Consider the following 9,628-nt stretch of genomic DNA (forward strand, 5'->3'; position numbering starts at 1 on the left):
TGTGAATTGGTGGGACTTAAGTAACACATTGTCAGCATTTGAAGATGCTGGTACTTAATCCTCTTACAGAAAATTTGCCTCTAAATTTGAAGCTGGAAAGTCACTGGAACAACTGAAAAACAATATATGGCTTTTTTTTGGTATGTGTGTTAAGAATTGTGCACCAAGTGAATCATGTGTACTGATCCTCAACACAACCAATAAAATCTCAAATACTGAAGATTAAAAAAAAAAAAAAAGAGTGGTCATGGTAGAGGAAAGGATCCTGAGGAACAGAACCCCTTCAGCTCATGGCATGAAGAGAAGAATGTGAGGTGGATTAGAAGGCAGCCGGGAGGCCTGGGGATAAATCACATGCAGGAGAGTCCAAGGAGTGGGCCTCCAACTCTTCTAACTTGAGAGTTGGAACAGAGAAAACAAGCAAATGAGCACCTGTACTGAGGATTTCTGCCTGAGGATCTGGACAGCAGACGTAAACCGCTTCTCTCGTTCCCGTTCCGGAGACTGAAAATCCACCTCCTCAAGACTTTTTCACTCATCCTGAAGTTCAAAGGACACTAAAAATGAGGAATCTTCCAGAACACTGACTAATGGAGGATCCAGGGCACAGAGGAGTGAAGCTGCTGAAGCCTGGCTTCTTACTCTTTGGCCTTCCCATCCTACCTCCAACCGGAAGTGCTGTGAGCCGTTTGGGTGGGGCCAGAAGGCTGGGATCAGCCCCCTGGGAGTAGTTTTGAGATTGAGGGTGCTATGTCCCACACATGCACTCAGTGTCCCCACAAAGAGACCACCAGCTTCTGACCACCTTCTCTTCCTCTACTCCTGCACCAGAGAGTACCTCCCAAATAAACTACTCCCCACCCCATGAAGGTCCTTGCAGGATTGGTGTCCAAGAAACTCAGGGAGGGGGCTGGGGAGATGGCTCAGTGAAATAAGCGCTTCCCTGGCAAGCTCAAGGGACTGAGTTCAATCCCCAGTTCCGGAAAAAAAAAAAAAAAAGAAACTGAGAGGTGGCACTCCGACCTGCTATGACCAGCATGGAATCTGAATCTCAAAAGAGCCACACTTGCGCTTACTTCCAAGCCACAAGCTGGTGAGATACACAGAGCAGGTGGTTTGTGTTCTCAAGGGATTTTTGGTTTTCTGAAGCATCGCTATCACAGGGCACAGTCCCTGATATTCAATAAGTGCTCAATAACCGTTCGATGAGTAAATAACTACATGGATGATTTATTTCCCCAAATTGCCCATTAGGTCTTTAATACCATCAATTCTTTGAAACAACTTCATACACCTGGGCTATATAAAAACATACCTGTGAAACCTGAATTCGTTCCGCCGAGTTCTGACCGCTTCCCTGACCTCTTCAGAAGATTCCGGAAGTGGTAGGCACTCGCTTCACTGTAAATATGAGTATCTGTTCTGTGGCCGGTTCTAGCTTGAGACACGTATTCTAGGCAGAGTGGGACGCTCCGCTGACGATAAAACTTGTTACTTCCCCTACAGCAACACACAAGTAGAGCTCCCTGCTTAGATGAGAAAGTCAAACTAACTCCCTCAACTTGACCTCTACAGACTGGCTGGGATTTGCGTAGTGGGGGGGTGTAGAGGGCGTCCGCGGAGGTGCTGGACAACCTGCTATGGCGATCACCTAAGCCATTTAGTTTTCATTCCGAAAGAATTCAGGGAGAGGGGCCGGGGAGATGGCTCAGTGGAATAAGCGCTTCCCTGGCAAGCGCAAGGACCTGAGTTCAATCCCGGGTTCCACCCAAAAAAAAAAAAAAAAAAAAAGAATTCAGGGAGATATCATATATATGCCTCGGAGTCTTTTGAGCTCATGTCAAGTAAAAACGTTGACTATAAGCACTGTCTAGTTTTTGCAGGATAGAGATGCCATCAACAGTATGACTGAGAATGATATTTTGGTAATTCAGAGAACTTACACCTTGCGGTTATAACTTTTTCTTTATGAAGGAAGTAAATGTGCTTGGGGATGGATGGACGAAGGCAAATCTAAAAGATGAAAATGAATAAAGCGAAGTCATCCTGACAAGGGACCTAAAAAGTCTTTCCCGGGCCAGCCAGATAGCTCAGCAGACTAAAGCGCCTGTTTAGGCAGAGTGCAGGGGCCAGGGTTCCATCCCCAGTGTGTATGCTGGCCCCGCCTCCGGGACATCCTGAGACTGCGATTGAGACTGGGTGTGGTGGCACGCCTGTAATCCCAGCACTTGGGAGGCTGAACACAGGAGAATCGCGCCTGTAATCCCAGTGCTTGGGAGGCTGACACAGGAGAATCACTACGAGTCTGATCTATGCAGTGAGACCCTGTAGACCCTGTCCTAAACACATAAAAAAGAAAATGAAGGAATTTCCCATCACTAATGGTCAAATTCAGGAACCAGAAATTTAAGCAAAAAAATCATAATGTTTGTCAGAATCACAACAAACCCTCCCAATCCCACTCTGCAATTGTTTCTAGGAGGTAACAAATTTCAGGCCTAGAAGAGAATGCCCTCGATGCTGGAAGAGGAAAAGCCAGGCGGCAGTGGTGAGGCAGGCAGCGGGTAGAAAATGCCCGAGTCTGGAGTTGGGGCTTGGGAGTGCAAACTAGTAGGCTACCAAAGAATGTGTGGCTCTAGGATTAGAGCTGCCTCTGTTCCTTCCTCTGCAGAAGGGGACATCAATGGATATTATAGTTACTTATTATTAATAGCAGCATTATATTACTACTAGGTTATGAGGAAAATCCAATACAATGTAGCAGCAGCACTTGAGAAACCAAAACTCCTTTCCAATGTGATGTGATTTCTCTGTGTCCCTCCAGTTGACAAACTCCCCCAGAGTAACTTATTTCAAGGTCATTCTACAGACTAAATCTAGTCTCAAGAAATAATAGAATGGTCTTAATTTAGAGCTATTTATTAGCTAATCATTACAGAGTACTTGACTTCATTTTTTTTGTTTGTTTTTACTTCATTTTAAAGGCTATGGAAATACTAAGTCTGCTGAACCAGAAAATTTAAGAGTGCAAAGATATGTCAGATTAATTAAAATCTAACCTGTATAATATACTGAAATTCCCTCTTCCCTCCAAGTGGGAGTTGCTACCCTCTGAGTCTTTAGTGTGTGTGTGTGTGTGTGTGTGTAATACTGGAGATTGAACCAGTGGTCTTGCACATGCTAGGCAAGTACTCTACCACTAGGCTACAACCCCAGACCTTTTTATCTTACTAAAGAATCAGGGTTTTGCTAAATTGTCCAGGCTGACCTTGAACTCACAATCTTCTTACCCCAGGCTGCCCAAGTAGCTAGGAATACAGCCATGTTCCCCCAGGCTTAGCTCATTCTCTGAATCTTTACATCTGCAAAGGTATCAGGCACACACTATATGCCATTTGGGGAAATCCTCTATTTATAACCTCAGTGATGTCCTAGTAACTGGCAGGCATCCTTCAATTCAAAAAGCAAAATGCCAAAGTATGGCGCAGCGCTCACTCCCAAAACAGCACTGCTGTGTGATCATGACGATGCCTGGGGACCATTCCACTGGGTTTCTATGGCTGTGCACAGTCATTTTTTGTCTGAAATGCAAGTGGAAGAAGGAATGATAGCTTTAAACAGCCTAACCATGGAAAGCTTTATTCAATACAATTCAGTAAATAAAAATGGTCCACAATCATTTTCATCCACCACTACAGCCAACTATTTTGTGCTCATCTCTGCTGAGGAAAGGCTTTCTTTAAAAGATGTTGGAAGCTCTGTGGCTTCCCAGAACACTGATTATTTTAATCATAACCCCTAACTCCACACAGGTAGTGGAACAGGGCAACACAATGGAAGTAATAGGAGAATGTGGAGAAGCATCGGTCCTTCCGATTTCTATAGACTCCCCACCTGTGCAGCCTGTAAGAAGCAAGGCGGGGAGACTGGCCGTGCCCATCAGAAGCGCAGTTCTACTATGTACAGTTTGCCTGAAGGCTCTGCTGACTTCTCCTTCCCCCCAGACGTGTGTGTGTGCGTGCGTGTGTGCGTGTGTGTGAATCAGGCAGTTGTGCAAAGCAAGGGTGGAACCAAAAGGGAGTCCTCTGCCCACCGCCTATAAAAATCTTTAATATGAAAGGCCGGGGATATGGCTCAGTGGAATAAGCGCTTCCCTGGCAAGTGCAAGGATCTGAGTTCAATCCCTGGTTCCACCAAAAAAAATCTTTAATATGGCAGAGCTGGGATCTAAAGGGGACAACTGACATCTCCATACTGGTTCAGGACAATCTTAGAACAGAGGAGATAATCTGAGTATATTTGATGATATTCAAATATATTCTGTGTGTTATCATTTTTCTCAACACTCAAAACACTACTGAGTCTGCCAAACAGCCTTATATAGCTTGGCAAACTTTCATTTTATAAATGACATTTAATATGAAATTATTGGGGCTGGGGAGATGGCTCAGTAGAATAAGCGCTTGCCTGGCAAGTGTAAGGGCCTGAGTTCAATCCCCAGTTCCGCCAAAAAAAAGAAAAAAAAATTATTCTCACTGACTAACAGGATAGCTGTAATAGAACAGATCCCGAGGTTATAACAGACTATACTCATGCCTTTCGGTGAAACCGTAACCAACTGTCCCAGATACTTCCACATAATATTCCTAAAGCTTAAGAGGAAAAAGGGTCCTTCATTATAAATACCCCTAAAAATATTTTTTCCTCTTCTCTCTTCACAGGTTCGAGCAGCGCTTTCCCATACCTGTGGCCATTCCCACCTTTTTCTACATGCATGATGGCCTTTTCAGGTTTAGAATATGAGATGTCACATGCAACCCTTTCTCTACTCATTCTGAGCAGAGCTGTCGGAAACTGTCAAGGTAACAATTCTCTCTTTAGCTATGAGAATCCAGGTTCTGCAAGCAGTTCCCCACAGCCTGCCTGAAAGCAGTGACACCAAAACTGGTGTTGGCAAGGATTCTGAGTCCCCGGGGAAGCCCTAACAGCGGCCCAGAGGGCGATCCTGGGCTCCGGGGTCTTCGTTTCCCCAAACTAGCTGATTATATTTAACTCATATATTAGGTCTTGCATATGGTTCCAAATAGAAAACAAAACAATGTCTACAAAAATCTGCAAAACCCACTACAAGGAATGACTCTCTCTCCTTCTGGCTGGCTTCTCCCCCTCACCAGGCTGCCTCCAAAATAGAGGTTTCCGCACCTGTGGTCCTTGAAAGGAGCTTGCCCTTAACCCTTGTCCAGAATTTGAAACACAAACAAATGAGACAATTAATTACATTTATTTCTAAAATTAAAAAAATAGTGCCAGTATTCAGGCAGTAAATGCTATCAGAGTTAAGGTTTTCCTCGGGCGTGCTCTAGCTAGCACAGTGTCAGCCTACCCACCTCCAGCTGCGGCATTTCGTCTGGAGCAGGGCTGCCACATACCTGACATGTATCCTGCATGGACCTTTTTCTTACAAGCAAAGAGAAGAATGAGACTGTTTCTCTTCTCTTCCCTCTCTGGACTCTTCCAAAAGAGAAGTTGACATTTGACTGGTATTCTGAAATAATTTTTAAAAATCTGGCATAGCGTCAAAAACATGTCAGCTTTAGTAGTATATGAGTAACAATCAGATGATGCAAATGAATTAGAGTTTTACTGACTAACCTCTCAATTTCTATTGATAAAATAAGTTCTTCAGGGTAGTAAAATGATCATTTTTTTTCTAATTCAAAAGTAAAAAGAAAAATAACAGAATACCAGAGTTGAAATAAATGAACTGCACTCCTACAAGTCTCTTGAGAAATAGTGTCCTAAGCAAACTCCTGACTGACAATAGAGAATAAAGGTAGATTCTAGAAACCAGCAAATCCCATTCATTTCCTTCAGTTTGTAAAAACAAGCAAGTGACAAGCTTCCGGCCAAGGAACAAACTCACAGATAAGAAAGCTCCCTACAGGAAATCCTCTCCTAAGAGACACGTCTTACCACTAAACTTAACCTTCTTTACCGAGCCCTTTTAAGTTAAATATTTGATAAGAAATAATCATGAGGGGCCGGGGAGATGGCTCAGTAGAATAAGCACTTGCCTGGCAAGCGCAAGGGCCTGAGTTCAATCCCCGTTTCCGGAAAAAAAAAAAAAAAAGAAAGAATCGTGAAATAGATACTGAATCACCTGAATGACACTACATTGCTTCTCAGCTCTGTATTTTCTTTGACAGTAAACAAACACTGAAATATATTTAGGACTCTTTCCACCTCCCTGCTCCACCCCCTCCACTAGTTGCAGAGAACAGGGAAATTCGATGCTCTTTAAAAAAGATCAAACTGTTGACCAAATAATTTTTAAATCTGACCACCATCAGTTAAGAGAAAGCAATGCGACGCTACGAGTTAGCATAATTTAAAAGAAGGTATTTCCAAAAGAATTTAACATCTGAAGACTGCTATTGACAAGACTGGAGAAATGTAACAAATGTGTTTGCTTTGTATTCACCTGGCTTAATAAAGATCCTCAAAGTCAAAATTTAGGAGAGGGTTTTCTTGCCCCAATTAGTGAAATAATTGGGGCAGCAAGGAGATCTGGGTGAAGTCTCCAAAGTTTTCTCCTTTTTTAATACTCCTTACCATTACTATTACACTAACATTGTGGAAATATTTGCAGCTTTGGTTTGAGGAACCTATAAATTATTCTAAAATAAAAGCCCTCTTCTCTGCCCACAAATGAAGACTATGTTCTAAATCAACTGAACAATAATATTTGCAATTTGCAAACAATGTTTATTTCTTTTCTTTTTTTCTTTTTTTTTTTTTTTTTTTTTTTGGAACAGGGGATTGAACTCAGGCCCTTGTGCTTGCCAGGGAAGCACTTATTCTACTGAGCCATCTCCCCGGCCCCCAATCTTTATTTATAAGTGTTGGGGTTGTTTTGTTTTGTTTTGTTTTGTTTTTTTCCTTTCCCTGCTCAGAGATGGAGAACACCCTCCTTCATTCTTTCCAAACCACCAGACGGTCTTCATTTTCCCTCCCTGCCCGTGCAGCTTTGGGGCAAGGTCCCAGCTATCACAATTCTTTTAAGTTCAAACGCTTCAGTCCAACTTGGAACCCTCTTGAAAACAGAATCCCCTCACTACACTTTCCCCATAACACTCTTCATCCACAGGTAACAGGAAAGTCTTTAAGGCTGTGAACAGAGTGTTTTTGTTCTAACTGAGGATACACCGATCCTCTGTATATATACTTTGATTTCACAATAAAGTGCTCAACTACATTCTTCTCAGCCTTCCCCCTTGCACAATTCGGAGGCAGCAAAATGCTAAGTAAGCACAAATACTCATCTCGGCTTTCAGGCTTTTTTTTTTTTTCTGAAATATTTTCAATAAAAATACAGTTATGAAATCCAGGAGACTACATTTTTGGTTGTTGTTGTAAAATGACCTTGATTTGACAGGCACAATCTCAGGTTTCAACAGATGTTGTGGGAAAAGCTTAGCAGGAGCCAGCGTGTTCTCCAGGCATCTGTGATGACATGCAAGGCTTTTTTTTTTTTTTTTTTTTTAAGTGGTGGTCATGGCAGTGTATACATGTGTGGTGGGGGTGGGGTGGGGGGGTTACTCAGTTTCCATGACAACCATGTCTCCACTCAAGGGTTATTAGATACCATCCACTTCCTGTGTCTAAATTTTTAAACCAATCAGAAAAGTGTTTATACATTTAACAACTCCTGGGACAGTGCTTCTTTAACGAAGCACTTTTAGGCTCAAATGACAATTCCATGGGCCTTATGTTTTGTCTTGTAGATAAAACGTTTCACAATGTTTGCTAATTCATAGCCTTAAACGATGAGGAATGCCCTTTTTCTATTCTTCTCAAAGCAGATACCAGAATTTCTTATCACAGTGTGCATGCTGATTTTGATAGTTTGTTCTGCATTATCTCATTCTTTCACTGTTGCAAGACTTAGATTTGGTGCCTGAAACAGGTCACGCAAAGGCACTTAAAGTGCCAAAGTAACGACATGGGCAAGCATTCGTCTACTGATATTACCATTCAATTTTTTTAAAAAGCCACTTAGGAAAAATTAATCCTAAATTGAACAACTTTGCATTCTACAATTTATGACTAGAGATCATTGAGACTATTGTGAATTGACACATCTATGAATGTAAGCTAGTCACTGGCATCTGCAAAGAAATGTCACCAAAATGGCCTACTTGATCTGGGTGGAAACAACAACAACAAAATGTAAACATATAGGTATCCTAAGCAAACCGCACAGGGATTAAAAAGCAATCTCGCAGAAAGCCTTGCACAAGAAGGCTCGCCTGAAAGGATGGCTTAGTTTTCTGAGGTTTTGGGTGACAGTTTTCATAAGTCTCAATCGAACTGACCAATCAGGGTGCGAGTTAGAGCGGGCGCCAGACATTCGTGCAGTCTTCGGAGCTCTGCACTCTCTAAGCTGCTGGCCCTCTCCGAGGCAGAGCTGGTGATCAATGAAAAGCAGGGAACAAAAGGAATGTAGCAGGATGTCTTCCCCAGCGCAGGAAAGCGATTCCCTTTTTCCTCAATGAGCAGCCCGCACCGTGCCTACCCGGCTCCGCTTGGGGGCTGCCACCACACCAGCAGTTTCGGAGGAAGCACATTTTGCATTTGCAATCATGTGTCCCAACTGCTACCGAATTCGTCACCTTAAGCACTGCCTACCAACTGAAACTAATAAATTCAATAAATGAATAACCCCGCGATTAAAAGCTCCCTAGAAAGACTGTGTTTCCTTTTCCCGAATGTCATTCCAGAGTATAAACAAAGCATGAAATACAGGCTCTTCAGCCTCCTCAGCCGGTAATCGTGGTTTTTCTCCTCAAAACAATGTTCCTCTAAAAAGAGAAATATTCCTGCTGCCCTCAACGGAAACTCTCATCTGTTTATGTCACATCAGGAGAAGCAGTTACAGTATTTGAAAAGAGGTTTAAACTGCCCATAGATCTGACCCTGTGTATAATGGATTGCAAAACAGTCGCAACAGCAATGCCCAAAACTCTGCCCCCGCCAAACTCCACATTTAACACGTTAGTTCTGGAAAACAGAAGCGCCGCCTGGGAGCCCCACGAAAGTGGGCTTCCCCGAGAAGTAATTAACAGAATTGCATCAATTATTTGGCCATTTTAAAAATAAATATCCATTTGTCTGCAATGTTTAAAAATATATACATAAAAGCAACAAATTTCGGAAGGGACTCTGCAGAGTCCAGAGAAACTTTTTTTTTTTTTTTTAATGAACTTACTTTGGAGCCAAAACTAATGAAAATAAGCAAGTTGCCATCCCTGGGTCTCTACCACTTGGGGCTGCGCGCTATAAATCAATCTGAAACTCGGTGGAAATTCCGGGGGCGGACACCTCCAGAGACGACCCCGGGGAGCCCCAAAGGCGGCGGCCCCCGGCGGGGACGGCTGCCCGTGACGATGCTAAACGCGCGGGGCGCGGGCGCGGAGCCGAGCCCCGATCCCCTTACCTGCGATCCCCGGCCCCCCCGGGGCTCCTCGCGGCCGCATGGGGGCCGCGGCGGCGCTGGACTCGAGGGTGGCCCCGCCGCCGGCTAGCGCGTCCCGGCCGAGCTGCGCCGATCGCGGCCCGAGCCCGGCTC

The 9,628-nt window shown here is 43.6% G+C and overlaps 1 protein-coding gene across 4 annotated transcripts in view; it reads right to left on the reverse strand.

Annotated features, from left to right (window-relative positions):
- Foxn3 (forkhead box N3) overlaps nt 1-9,615 on the reverse strand; it is a 440,054-nt gene extending 430,439 nt beyond the window's left edge. For all 4 annotated transcript variants that reach the window (XM_023719610.1, XM_023719607.1, XM_023719609.1 and 1 more), the window contains exon 1: nt 9,497-9,615. The gene's annotated coding sequence lies outside the window, so the exon portion shown is untranslated. The remainder of the gene's footprint in view (nt 1-9,496) is intronic.
- Nucleotides 9,616-9,628: the final 13 nt, after the last annotated feature.

This window comes from Octodon degus, unplaced genomic scaffold (assembly GCF_000260255.1).
Source record: "Octodon degus isolate 3935 unplaced genomic scaffold, OctDeg1.0 scaffold00070, whole genome shotgun sequence".
Taxonomy (NCBI): Eukaryota; Metazoa; Chordata; class Mammalia; order Rodentia; family Octodontidae; genus Octodon; species Octodon degus.